The sequence below is a fragment of the Rhipicephalus sanguineus genome, chromosome 9 (genome assembly GCF_013339695.2).
Source record: "Rhipicephalus sanguineus isolate Rsan-2018 chromosome 9, BIME_Rsan_1.4, whole genome shotgun sequence".
In the NCBI taxonomy this organism is placed as follows: domain Eukaryota; kingdom Metazoa; phylum Arthropoda; class Arachnida; order Ixodida; family Ixodidae; genus Rhipicephalus; species Rhipicephalus sanguineus.
Genome location: NC_051184.2, coordinates 114602191 through 114617461, shown reverse-complemented (window position 1 = coordinate 114617461; position 15271 = coordinate 114602191).

Below are 15271 nucleotides of genomic sequence, written 5' to 3'. Positions count from 1 at the left end.
TGTAGGCATGCACGAACACCTTGCATGTGCGAAAAGCTTCAGCCTCGCTTTATTATCCCTATAAAGTTATAGGCCACACCAAGCCCGTGAACTACCGTGTCACACCTGTTCATACGCCCCACGACCAACGCTATCACGGCACAGAGGTCGTACACGTTTCGCGTCTCAAGCCCTTTCATCTGCGTTCCACAGTGTAATTCGCGGCCAGACTGACCGCTTCAGTCAACGGGGGCAATTAGCCCTTTCGGCCCTGGCGGTGTCAGTTGACACCATCACACAACATTTCCCCTAGCACCTCGTAAATGAAACCAACTGGCCATTATTGGGGGAGTACTTCTTTAATGAACCCCACTGCGATTGGCACCAAAATTGTGACATGCTTGCGGAGCTGGGACCCGCAAAGAAGCAGAAAGTTGACCGAAGTCATGGGTTACGCCGAGGCGGTACGCTGAGGCGGGTAAGCGCCATTTTCGGGCCGACGTACCGAACCTCTTTCAATGAGTACCACACTGAAAAATGAGACGTCATTTACATTTTGTATACTCTTGTTAGTAGCAGGAAAAAAGAAGCCATTTTTTTCATTTCACAGCTACTGAGCCCTGATGACCTAATTTGATGTCATGGCTGTCAATCCATCATTACTTGCACCATTGGCTCAATTTTTCGTTTGTGGTCTTCTGAGGCGATAACCATTAGGAAAACACGCACAAAAATTCTCCGACCAAAGTAAAGAATCCAGGGCTAAAAGCGTTAACGTAGGAATTTATTGGACTTCATCTTCCTCATCTGTGAAAAATCATCATCAGTCATTCGCTCGGGCGTATTCTTCGTCGGCGCCATCTTTAGCTCAACGATAATATTTCACATCGTTTTAAAATGTAGTTTTGGTTCATACAGTACCCTGAGGTCGCGGCATGGTATAAGCTTCATGTCACGTGCTAGCGTAAGATATTGTGACCTTTCCATGGCCGCTCCGTTCCGTGGCTCCGTTGGTGACGCACAAGCCGTAATTTTGTATGTTTTGGCATCTGATGGCATCAAGTAGCCATGCTGACGTGCGAAGTCACCACAATTGATACTGTAGCGTGACGTCACGCTCGTTTCGGTATCACGAGGAACGCCATACAAAAATTGGCTTTAATGTGAAAATAAAATATCTTACCTGCATTTCTTGAACTTTACACTTTGCTGAGAGCCGTCTCTGTTTGCAGGAGATCTGTATGGAGGAGTAAAGTCAGCATCTAAAATGGGTGTCACCACAAGTCGGCGTAAGCTTGGTCTTATAGGCCTAAGCGTGTACATCGTAAGGTGCATTTCCCGCATTCGCCGTTGCCGTCAAGCCCAATCCTAACCGTGATGACGATATTATCGTCGATGTGTCGCACTATACTCTGTACAAATGTTTGAACATTGATGGCCACGTTCACAACCTGGCCTTTGATACCGAACTGGCCTCTGCCGTGTGACATGTGCCATGTGCTAAAAGCTTTGCTGGTAATTTAAATCGACAGTTTGGAATGGCTGCTCAAAATTTTTGAAAGGCCCTTGAAGCGAGCTGGCGATTGAAGACCGCCAGTTACCATGCGTGGCATGTATCTCCGCAAGGTGCCAGCGCTTGTGCACGGCGGGAAATTCTGATCCAGGACTGAAATCCTCTCGGGTCCTTTTCACACACCGTGATATGCTGAAGTTCTGCGTCTTTTTAGTTATTTATTTATTCATTCATTCATTCATTATTTGCGAACTTCATGCAACGCCGAAGTGGCATAACTGCCTAGGTGTGCAGAAAGAAAGTCGTCATAGTTTAATGACATTTTTGTGATAGAACACGGCAACAATCATGGATATTATGAGAATAACAGCCTACCACTGAACTTTTAGCAAATTATGGAAACAGAAAAGAGATATAAAAGGTGCAATACACATGTCACTGTCACAAAGATACGAGAAAAATCAGAGTGCTCAGTTAAGGCTGCTATATTTTCAGGAAGTTGATTCCACATTCCTATTCTCTAGTGGTTCTGAAGAAGTATTCTCGTTCGTTATGCGTGAGTTGACATATTTTAAAGCGATATGTTGGTGCCATTAGGTAATCCGCTTTATTAATCGATGTTTTATTATAATATATGCTATCTGAAAAATTTCATTCATATTTCGTCTTCTACAGCGCAGTGTTTCCCTGCCTAATGTAGGCTTTCTTTCCAATGGTACTAGCAAAGAAAATCAATGTATTGCTGACGAATCGGAATGCTTGGTTTTGCATATTTTCTATTGTTTCTGCAAGGCGGTTTTGAGCTGGCTCCCAAATAACACAAATATAGCCAAGTATTTATCTTACATATAAAAAGTGAAGAGTGTCCTTGACCTCCTTTGCCGCGAAATCAAATTTCTGCTAATAAAAAATGCCTGACTACCCGATTTCCCTTTGAAAGACAAAAACGCAAGTTTAAAAGCGCCCCCTTACATATGAATGTCATGTGCGTATAAAAGCTTTAGAAATGTCATGAAAGCATCAGTATTATTTGAGAGGCGAATAACTAAGCCGGTCGCGCTCCGGACTCACATAAGTGGATACAAAGGCCGTTTCACCGATCCTTATTAGAATTCATTAGAATTTTATTTGAAAATGAAACTACCGCCACGGAATTCAGTCTCATGGCGTGTCCAAAAAGAAAAATCACAGAATATCCACGTGGTGAATGATGATGAGTGGGGCGAAGCGAACTCGCGCTGCAGCACGGCTATGGCATTGGCGCGAGCGTGGTCCTTCTTGATGGAAGATATTGTGATTAGATTGTTTGGGAACCACAATCTGTTCACACACCGCAAGTATTGCCGAAACTGTTATCAAGGAAGTCCCGCTGGAAGCGCGCGTCGGCGCCTTCGGGCAGAGCCCGCCTGATGCGTTTTGCAGCCACTTCACGTGCTCGCACAGCCTCGGGCTCTGCCTGCCGGTACGCGCGCTTTCTCGCCGCTTCACGGTCCTTCACATTTTGAAGATCTGATTCGCGCCGCAGCCGTGCATCTTCGGCCTCGCGGGCTCGAACGGCGGGGTCTTCGCGCCGCAGCCGTGCAGCTTGTCGAGTAGCTTCGGCCTCGCGGGCTCGAACGGCGGGGTCTTCTCGCTGCAGCCGTGCAGCTTATCGAGCAGCTTCGGCTTCGCGGGCTCGAACGGCGGAATCTGCTTCGTGGCGTCGACGTGCAGCTTCGGCCTCGCAGGCTCTCACCTCAGGGTTCTGTCTGCGAGCGCGCGCTGCCGCCGCCTTCCGTGCCCTCCGTTCCGCAGCCTTGTCTTCCATCTGGCGACTCCAAACTAAAGAGAAAGCGTGCCAAGAGGGAGCCTCATGGCGCGTTACTTCTTAAATGTTGTCTTCGGGTGTCGTTAAAAAAATCACAGCATATCCACGGAGTGAATGATGATGAGTGGGCGAAGCTGCGGAGGTTCATCGGTAAACCGTGAATCTTCCGTGAATTCTGCCCAGTACATCATCACCGACGTGAGATCGGGCGCGTTTATACTAAAGATTCGATGAGTTATGACGACTTGCAGCTCACTTTAATTTTACATGTACGCTGTGAATTTTCATTGTTTAGAAAACCATTGCTTTAGAAAACATCTGGCGTCTTTCGTTAAGCAGCTGGCGTCTTTTCGTTTTGCTTTAGAAACATCTGGCGTTCTTTCGTTTTGCTTTTACAAAACATCTGGCGTCTTTCGTTGGTTTATTTCATCAATCAACGGCGTTTTGAACAATTTTTTTATTGTTTAATCACGCACAGGAGAAAGCTCACCAGGCACTACCTTGGAGGTAAACAATGGCTGCTAATGGGAATGAGAGACAGAATAAGTCGGCTTTTAGCTAGCACTTACACTTCTACTTCTACTAACGTTTCCTACTGGAACATGCCAATGGCTGCTAATTGGGAATGAGAGACAGAAGAATTCGGCTTTTAGTTAACGCGCACGCTGCGAATTTTTTATTGTTCAACAACCCACAGGAAAAATCTCCCACCTGCACCACCTTGGAGGTCAAAGCGTAAGACTGGTTACGCACTACGACTACTACGACTACGACTACGAGGGACGAACGGGTGCCGCCTTAAGGAGCTTCGCCCCTAAAACGAGACGTAGTAAAGAAGAAAGAACGCCACACAGGCGAACACGCACGAGTGTCACTCGTCAACGTCGTCTACTTCTTATACTGCATACCAGAACGCGCGCAGTAAAGAAGAAAGAATGCCACACAGGCGAACACGCACGAGAGTCTCACTCGTCAACGTCGTCTTCTTCTCCTACTGCATACCAGAACGCGCGCTTCTCACGAGCTAGAGGTGGCTACTACAACGCTACAAACAAACGGAGGATGGACAGACACACGGCATAAGGAGCTTCGCCCCTAAAAGAAAAAACTAGTAGTGCTGGGCGCGGATCAGACGCTCCAAAAGCTGCAACAGGCGCTATTTGCTGTTGCTCCTAAACATCTTGCGAGGAGATCAACTGTCAACGAGCCGTGTTGAATGGGAGACCAACATTCGATGCAGTCACCGCGGAGAAATAACACGCATAACGTGGATGTATTTTTCAAGGGTATATTTCAGGCTTCACTAGTACATAGCTAGTGGACAGGCGTACGTCAGCGAGAATATTCCTGCCGCTTGTCTCGACCATCAGCAAAAGCAAGGAAAAAGCAATTGTCAATAAATTTGGTAGACGTGCTTGTTATATTTAGGCGCTTGTCTAAACGAAATAACACACCCTTTCGAGAAGCCCGCATGATGTTAAAAACACGCACACAGACATCAATGGCCCGCTCAACGGGGAAAAATTCGTCGTGAGTGAAAGTTTCAAACAAACAAGCATAGCGTAAGCTAATTCTCTTGTCATGTGCGCATGTTTCTAAAGCAAGTTGTTTTCAGTCATGACAGGCATTTGGGAGCATTTGCGTGAGGCGCCATCTCTCCCCGGGGGCAGCGCCGGTCGGCTGTAACTGAAGGGGAAATATCTGACGAAAAGAACTAGTTACCAAAAAGGACATCAGGTTCTGTAGAGCTGAGACCAACTGGGACATTCTAGTAACATTGCCGTGTCACACTGCAAATCGTGTGGCATTCCTGAGCATGAAATACCTAACTATGAGTCCCCATGTACTATTTGCGAATGCATTTTTTTGCTTTCAAGTTGGTGGTCGCACTAATGATTTCCAAGAAGTCGCCGGCGCTCATACTGCTCTCGCGATGAGAGAGCCCTATGGGCGCCGCATTTGCACTGGTGTTTTCAATTCTCTACAGGTCATTTTGTCGTAATTGTTCGCGAACAAAGAAATATTGCAAAATTCACCTCTGTCTTCGTTTCTTCCCGTTCGATAATTACATATCAAGTAATGAACAATCGCTCGTCCTTGCGCAAGAACTTTGATGTGTGCATGCTTTAACGCATCGGCACCATCACTGGTTTCAGGTGAGAGAACACCAAAAAGATACCCGAAAGTTAAGAGCAGCAACAAACGAAAATCCTTTCACGGGGTAAGCTTTCTCACAATGCAGAATATCTTGGACATAAAAAGAAAAGAAATCGATATTATGTTAACACGAAAGTGTATTATGGCGGGGTCCACCAAGATTTCAGTGACGTATTTCCGTTACCTGAAATGACATAGAAAAACTTGGCAAAGAAAAAAAGCCGGCAGATCCCACGCATTGTGGGAATCGATGTAATGCGAAGCAGCCAGCAAAGAGCTGCATACATCGTCTTGTATGTCATTGAGCAAAATGCGTGTCATGGTTTTCATGTTAACTCCTATGATTTATGTTCGTCACACAGTGACGTCGCGCAAGACCAATTCCGGGGCGAAACGGCCACCAGCGCGCCATGAGCGTGGCACGTAAGTCATGCTGTACATGACATGCGTGTCATGATTTTCATGATAAGTCGTGTTATTTATGTTCGTCACACGGTCACGTCGCAAGATACCAATTTTGGTGTATATCAATCTAGCGAAACGGCCGCAAGCGCCCCATGAGCGTGGCACGTAAGTCATGCTGTACATGACATGTGTGTCATGATTTTCATGATAAGTCGTGTTATTTATGTTCGTCACACGGTCACGTCGTAAGAGACCAATATTGGTGTATATCAAGCTAGCGAAACGGCCGCCAGCGCCCCGTGAGCGTGGCACGTATGTCATGCTGTACATGACATGCGTGTCATGATTTTCATGATAACGCGTGTTATTTATGTTCGTCACACGGTCACGTCGCAAGATACCAATTTTGGTGTGTATCAATCTAGCGAAACGGCCGCCAGCGCCCCATGAGCGTTGCACGTAGGTCATGCTGTGCATGACATGCGTGTCATGATTTTCATGATAACTCGTGTTATTTATGTTCGTCACACGGTCACGTCGCAAGATACCAATTTCGGTGCATATCAATCTAGCGAAACGGCCGCCAGCGCACCATGAGCGTGGCACGTAAGTCATGCTGTACATGACATGCGTGTCATGATTTTCATGATAACTCGTGTTATTTATGTTCGTCACACGGTCACGTCGGAAGAGACCAATATTGGTGTATATCAAGCTAGCGAAACGGCCGCCAGCGCCCCATGAGCGTGGCACGTAAGTCATGCTGTACATGACATGCGTGTCATGATTATCATGATAACTCGTGGTATTTATGTTCGCCACACGGTCACGTGACAAGATACCAATTTCGGTGCATATCAATCTAGCGAAACGGCCGCCAGCGCCCCATGAGCGTGGCACGTAAGTCATGCTGTACATGACATGCGTGTCATGATTTTCATGATAACTCGTGTTATTTATGTTCTTCACACGGTCACATCGCAAGATACCAATTTCGGTGCATATCAATCTAGCGAAACGGCCGCCAGCGCCCCGTGAGCGTGGCACGTAAGTCATGCTGTACATGACAATCGTGTCATGATTTTCATGATAACTCGTGTTATTTATGTTCGTCACACGGTCACGTCGCAAGATACCAATTTCGGTGCATATCAATCTAGCGAAACGGCCGCCAGCGCCCCATGAGCGTGGCACGTAAGTCATGCTGTACATGACATGCGTGTCATGATTTTCATGATAACTCGTGTTATTTATGTTCTTCACACGGTCACGTCACAAGATACCAATTTCGGTGCATATCAATCTAGCGAAATGGCCGCCAGCGCCCCATGAGCGTGGAACGTAAGTCATGCTGTACACGACATGCGTGTCATGATTTTCATGATAACTCGTGTTATTTATGTTCGTCACACGGTCACGTCGCAAGATACCAATTTCGGTGCATATCAATCTAGCGAAACGGCCGCCAGCGCCCCATGAGCGTGGCACGTAAGTGATGCTGTACATGACATGCGTGTCATGATTTTCATGATAACTCGTGTTATTTATGTTCGTCACACGGTCACGTCGCAAGATACCAATTTTGGTGCATATCAGTCTAGCGAAACGGCCGCCAGCGCCCCATGAGCGTGGCACGTAAGTCATGCTGTACATGACATGCGTGTCATGATTTTCATGATAACTCGTGTTATTTATGTTCGTCACACGGTCACGTCGCAAGATACCAATTTTGGTGTATATCAATCTAGCGAAACGGCCGCCAGCGCCCCGTGAGCGTGGCACGTAAGTCATGCTGTACATGACAATCGTGTCATGATTTTCATGATAACTCGTGTTATTTATGTTCGTCACACGGTCACGTCGCAAGATACCAATTTCGGTGCATATCAATCTAGCGAAACGGCCGCCAGCGCCCCATGAGCGTGGCACGTAAGTGATGCTGTACATGACATGCGTGTCATGTTTTTCATGATAACTCGTGTTATTTATGTTCGTCACACGGTCACGTCGCAAGATACCAATTTCGGTGTATATAAAGCTAGCGAAACGGCCGCCAGCGCCCCATGAGCGTGGCACGTAAGTCATGCTGTACATGACATGCGTGTCATGATTTTCATGATAACTCGTGTTATTTATGTTCTTCACACGGTCACGTCGCAAGATACCAATTTCGGTGCATATCAATCTAGCGAAACGGCCGCCAGCGCCCCATGAGCGTGGCACGTAAGTCATGCTGTACATGACATGCGTGTCATGATTTTCATGATAACTCGTGTTATTTATGTTCGTCACACGGTCACGTCGCAAGATACCAATTTTGGTGTATATAAAGCTAGCGAAACGGCCGCCAGCGCACCATGAGCGTGGCACGTAAGTCATGCTGTACATGACATGCGTGTCATGATTTTCATGTTAACTCGTGTTATTTATGTTCGTCACACAGTCACGTCACAAAATACCAATTTTGGTGTATATCAAGCTAGCGAAACGGCCGCCAGCGCACCATGAGCGTAGCATGTAAATCATGCTGTACATGACATTCATATCATGATTTTCATGTTATGACTTGTCATTTATGTTCGTCATACAGTCATGTTACGCCATACCAATTTTGGTGCACATTCGATTAACCAAGCGACCAGGAGAGCACAAAGTCGTAGGCGGCTAGATAGATAGATAGATAGATACGGTCAAAGTCGCAGAAGTTCGCTAAGAAATGCTTCGCATTTAAAAGGTTTCGTCAACGGGCATCGAACCCGCGCCCGCACGGCCCGCAACAACAGATGCCGGGCACGCTATCCACTGCGCCACGGTCACAGGCTCTAGAGGCTTTACCAACGCGCCTATTATATCTACCACTCTCCCGGTCGGCGGGGTGGTGTTGCCCTCTGCGAGCGGCAAGGTAAAGTAATTCGTCATTACTATGGACTCCGCGATTAGCACCTGTAACGCGTTACACGTCTGTCCCATTCGGCGCGTTTTCATTAGAAGTTCAATTTTGTCGATGCCTTAACACACCGCGAGGTGGCGATCTTAGCCCAAGCGTCGTAAAGTCCCTCAATAAATTCAAAAGTATCGAAAAGCTTTCATGAAGCCGACGGCGCCCGCGATAGGCTGATCTGTGACACGTGACCTTGCCCCGCCATGAAGGTTCCCGCGCCCCGGGAGGAGAGCGCTCGCTTCGCCTGTTCCGCTATGCACGTTGTGCGGTGATTTCGTTCTGGAAAGTCCGATATGCCTTGTTGCTGCGCGTTTGGGTGCCGAAACCGGACGGAAGACGGCAAGAAGTTATTTTGCATCCCGCGGGGCAAACAGAACCTAACCAGAAGAAAAGTGTGGTTGCACAGAATTGGACGGAAAGACTTCGAACCGTCGGCCACTGCACGACTATGCGAGGTAAGTAACGCGACACAAAGGCGCAAGAAAAAGCATACGCGTGCATGTGCCGAGCTGCAATAGCATTTTATTCGTGCGCGCTGGTTTTGATGGCCCACATTTGTCGAGATTATTCATTCTAGTGCTTTATGAACCCGCTGACGTAGGTCATGCAGTACGAACCTAGCATGCAAGTAAATAAATCGAGGGAAGCGCACTAACTCGCCGACAGATATCCGCATTGTGTTGCACGCGATCAAAATTTGTCCGCCGCCGTGGTATGACAGTTACTGCGGTTACGGTGCTCGGCTGCTGACCGGAAAGACGCGGTTCGATCCCGGCCTCGGCGGTCGCATTTTCGATGGAGGCGAAAATGCTAGAGGCTCGTGTACGGCGCGTATTCAGTGCACGTAATAGAATCCCAGGTAGTCGCGAAATTACAGGAGCAGTCCACTACGGCGTGCCTCTTACTCATATCGTGGTTTTGGCACGTAAAACCCCAGCAATTATTATTATTGTTATAGCGATAAAAGTTCATAAATTTCGGCAGTGAGTTCTACTGTTAGACTTTTCTATCTCTGCGCGCGTTGTTAACTTCGTTTTACAACATGTTGAGAAAGTCGTTTCCAAATGCAATGTAATACGAGCGCGAATAAACGAGATGTAAACATGCCAAATGTAGGCGATGAAACATTTTTTCCGCTCTCTTTTTCAATGTTTATTTGAAATAAAGGCACAGCTTTAGCATTTTGGGGACTTATTTCGGCCTTCATTACAGTCAGGCATCAGTAGCTTTTATTTCCTAGCATGTGCAGATATTTTTCCACCAGCTGAATGCCGTGCTTTATCCTGGGCGTCGTCTGCTACAGGAACTTTCTAGGTGGCGCGCGCGGCAGATGTCGCTACCTTAAAAATTATGGAGGGACCTTAAAGCGTCGGCCTCGCTCATAGCATCACGCTAATCGAAACCAAAAATAGCTCTGCGACGCGCGCGTGCCTCACCTAGTTGTAACACCGCGTTCCTCGGTCACGCGCTCACCCCGAGAAAAATCGCGCCCGGGCTACCAGGACGGCACGACGCGCTTTGCGTTTGCCTCTAGTCTGGCCGCGGTGTTGAATCCCATTTTTCCATGCCGCGGCATGACGACCAAGTTCTGCCTCCAATATTCGACGCTCTTCTGGCTATCACACCTCGTTCTCTGATTACGCTTTCACCGTTAAAACTAGAGCTACCACAAGGGTTTGTTTAATCATTTAGCAGGGACGTTAGTCGTCGGGATGGAGATGTACCACCAATCATCAAAGTAGGTGCATACACGTTAAACGGTGCCATTAGCTGCCAGACATCAATATACATTGTGCAGACTCTCTTATACAGTAAACATTGAGTTACTTCTGTAAGGGCACGCTTTACTTTCGTGTTATACCGATTCCTATGACGGAGGTATCAACCATGTTTTTTTTTTTCTTGTCTGCTTCTTTATCAACACAGGTCTACTGCGAAGCAATACATGCAGCAGCGTAGTGAAATATTGTGTGCTTAGGCTCTTCAAAGTTAGATGTGCCGCCACAGAAAGCCGTCGTTAAGTAGAGAACAAATAATAAACAATGTAGTGCTTTTTCGGCACTTAATGCACAACAGAAGACAAGGACCAAGCGATAACCAATGAATAACGGCTCAATACCACTGTCGCTTCGTCGCTTTTCACTGTGTCCTTGTGTCGCGCACTAGATTAGCAAATTGAATATGCGAACATTACCAAGCGTTTATTGTTTCACTTAAAATACTGTGCAACCTATTACGGGTCTGCGGTAAGCCGCCTTGCTACACTAGAATATAGAATTTTGCAATTAAACATCTTCCTTTCTTTTTTACAGAAATGGTTGCCGGTTTAGAGCACTGCGTGTTCAACTTTCGGACTGCAGTACTGCTCTAAAGGAGGGACTAGTCAACCGTGCACTGGCAATGGAGCCGACTGAAAAGGAGTGGCACAAGGCTCGTCTTCCATGTCAGCAGTAATTGTGGCGCAGGTTTGCTGGATAACTTTTTGCTCAGTTTATGCGTTTAAGTTGAAAGTCGTTCCGTCTATGACAAACAACGAAGCTCTCTTCCTTAGGAAACGTGAAACCTTATTTAAAACCCTCAACTGTTACCAGTAGGCGCTGCGACAAAGCTGGGATTACCACTACAAACGCTGCCCGCTTACACACGGGACTGTTACTGAATCGGGGCATATGGGCTGCAGAAAGGGCGTGTGCGGCTTAGCTGAAGATCAGCAAGTGTTGCGCTGCAGATTCGCTCGGCTTGTGTTGTTTCTGAGAGCATCAAGTATTACGAGATCGTCATGTATTAGGGCGAGAGCCTCATGTATTATATCTGAGAACCTCAAGTATTAGGGCTCAAATATTACCACCTTAAAGTAGGCCTGTTTGATATTGCAGGCGAGAGGGAAGGCGTGAGACAAAGGAAAAAATACAGGATATTTTACCCCAACGGTTAAATGGAGACAAGAATTAGTATAGACGCTAATGGAAAAGCTTTTCCCCATTCGAATGGATGGTCCATCCATTATAATGTCGGACCACAAGGGCAGTGGATTGGCGCCATGTCACTATCGTGCGAGCATTACCAGCCCCTGAGACGCGTGCTAGGGTGGACAGTGGTATTCAGTTTCCATCATAATAGTGAAAGTGAGCTCACGTGTAGTACAGTAGTAAATACGCGTCATCGGAAACCACAGATGACGACGCACCACGACTCACAACTCAGTCAGAAGACGCCGCATCGGCCATGATGCCTAACTCGAAGTGCCTGTAAACCGTATCTTCCTGCGTCGCGAGTTCGGCTCACAGTAAAGTGCCGAAATGGCTTGAATCTATGCTAGAATTCTTCTAAACGAACATAAAACACTGTCTGCTTGATTTGTAGCGTTAGCTACACTTGACTAGCCGGAACCGATTTCGCGTGGAGCGTCATGAGCCGTGCTGCGCATGCGCGAGGATCAGTGGTGTCACACAGCTGGGTCACCGGAGCGGGCATCTCACGCGCTCGCCGACACCGCCGCGCGCAGCTCGCCGCTGCTGCTCTGCGTCGCATTCGAGAGGAGTGACGTCGTAGACACAGTGGCGCCAGCGCGCGCGCAGCAATTCGCCTTCAATGTGCAGTCGCCACTGCGCTGGCGCCGCTTGATAGCGCCTCTGACTGGCGTTTGCAGGTGAGTAACGCCATGGAGAAGGAGAGCGCAAATGCTGATCGACGGCGCAGAAGAGCCGAGAAGCTAATCTCATCGGATCCCGAAGTAATTGCCTGGCAATTAGCGGTTCAGCGTACGAAAAATGAACAGAAGAAGGCTAATAATCCTAGACAATCTGGAAAGCTAAGAATAATCAGCTGAATTTTTGCTAACGCTACGTATATCCAGGCATAGCCGAGCTAAGCCATTACAAACTTTTTCATCTGTCAACATGTCTGTGTTTCATTTATATTGCCAACAACATTAAATAGCGCTAATTTTAGCCGACCTCTAAACAAGTGAAAAGGCAACAGTGACAGTGATAGGGTAATGGCGGTGTTCTTTTAATCGGCATTCTATCGGCACAGCTTTTTCTCTAAAGTATGTACTAACGTAGGCTTGGCGCGTGCGCTCCTGAGGTATTACTTGTCTTTCTTTCTTCCTTTCCTTCTTTCTTCCTTTCTTTCTTTCTTCTTTCTCATAATGATAGGCATCCTCCTAACTGTTTCCTTCTACTATGCCGGAAAGTGGTCCTTCATCCACGTGTTTAGCAGCCGAACACATCAGTTTCCACAAAGAATAATTTTCATGCTTTCATATCCTGCTAATATTAAAATGTGGGAGCCTGATGGGACAAGTAATAAACGATGGGATTGTCATATTAAAAATGACTGCTCGCCGCGGAGCCCACGATCAATAAAGCACGAAACAAAAGCAAAATACGACTGCGACCGCCGCATCTACGAAGGTCACATTTCTCTACGCTCGCCCGCTCCGTGTTTTTCACGTACGACTCCGCCAGGAAAACGTGTTAGCTATATACTCACCCGCCTTTGAAGTAGAGTAGCATGCAAGCGGTACACAGACGCCGGCTATTGTCTCTGCTTTTTGAATACAGAGTACCTCTCTCTCTCTCTAGTGATGGCGATGTTCCAAGCAACACTCGTCACCAACAAACCCGGCACTCCCACAGCTGTCGCGTATCTAAGATGGTATTAGTTAAACAAAATAAATGTTGTATCTAATGCTAGGGTTCTGACACGGTTCCCACTGATTCGAGAGCGAGTGCCTTGATCACTATGCCAGGCACCCATCCTTGTTCAGTGCAAGCTGAACTGAAGCATACGAATGCGGTGTACCGAAGGTGCAAAACACAACAACTGGGAATCAGTAAATTTGCTGTGGGCGCTTCATTGATATATCTCCGCGTTGGCGGACTTAAAGCTATCTCCTGGACAACGCGCAAAGTCGATATCGGAAATGGCACATTTGAGTAAGATTGATTTCGATGAAATTCATTTCCTAACCCGCGTTTCCATGATCGCGCGATGGTCCTTTTGTTGGGCCGTTCTGGAGGCTGAATACCGCTCTAAGGAACATGAAAGACAGTCCGGCGATTCTACCCGAAGACAACTTTCCGGGGACGGCCGCTACCTACAAAGGAAGAAATAAATGAATAAATAAAGAAATAAAGAAAATAAAGAGAGAAAAGAAGAAAGGAAAACTGAAGAAAAAAAGTGAGAAAGAAAGAAAAAAGAAGGAAGGAAGGAAACAAAGAAAGAAAGAAAAAGAAAAAAATTGGCCGCGTATCTGCGTGCTCCGCTGCAAATACTGTCTAAAGACGATAGAGGAGGCGCTGCGTCTACGCTGCGTGAGATATGGACGCCATCTGGCAATACATCGGGAAACATGAGCTTGTGCAGAGGGTTTCCTTCCTCCGTGGCAGAGGGCGTTCGTCGGCGCGCATAGCATGGTATTTTCAGCGCAGCCGCAGCCGCAGCTTAAGAAACTAGGGTCTTTAGAATTATGTATCTATGTATTTTCTATTGAAGGGACACACCATCTAATACTTACCTAGTGATGTTGCGCCTCAGATATGCGTAATATTTACATTTTGATCGACAACGTTCACAAGTATGAACAGCCGTACCAGTTCAAGATGGACGGGCGGTAAGCAAGTGGTTCAACCAGGGGGATGAAACTTCGCGGTTTTTCTGTCCCGTGACCGCAGCGATCCTAAGGTTGGGGGCTGCTACTACCTACGAGCATAAATGAACGTTGTTGTTCCATTCTATACTTATTACCAGGTTACTTATTAACTACGGAGTTTTTAATACATAAGTGAACCTAAAGGTTGCAGTTCGAGATTGCGAAAATACGAGCGCCACCCGGAGTGGTAAACGGGAACTGCGCCGTCCTATCTCTCACGGCGAAAAAGGGGCGTTTCTTGTCGCACGCCCATGTACGCGAGGGCCCACGGTGTCCCAAAGGCCGCTTTTACCACCGTTAAGTTTGTTTCAGTGAAACCCTTGCAAACTTCAGCAAAAGAGACGCATGAATGGATTCGCGCCGTCATCACAAATCGTGCTGTGCTGAGTGGTGTCGAAATTCTTCACGCCACACTGCCATAAAATTCTTTTGGATCCCGGCGGACAAAAGGTACGATCTGTATGCTGCTCGTTTTTATTTTCTACGCGTGCACGTCATATCAGGATGCGACTTTTAGATGCGACTAAAAACGTAAAAAATTCAAGTTGTGTTTTTACTGTATGGATGGTACGTTTCGGCAATAAAACATTCAAACAATCTCTGTTCTTTATTCATGTCTAATTTATGTGTACACGTACGCAAAAAGAAAGTCTTACTTAGAGTAAGTGGTGCAAAAATAGGCGAATGGGCAAACCTTTATCGATCAGAACGCAACGATTGCCGATTTGATCATGAGGCGGGTTGCGCAACAGGAAGAAGGTCGCGCGCTCGCCACCTGAATACCTTCGACTCGCTCAATTTGGCTTGCTGGTA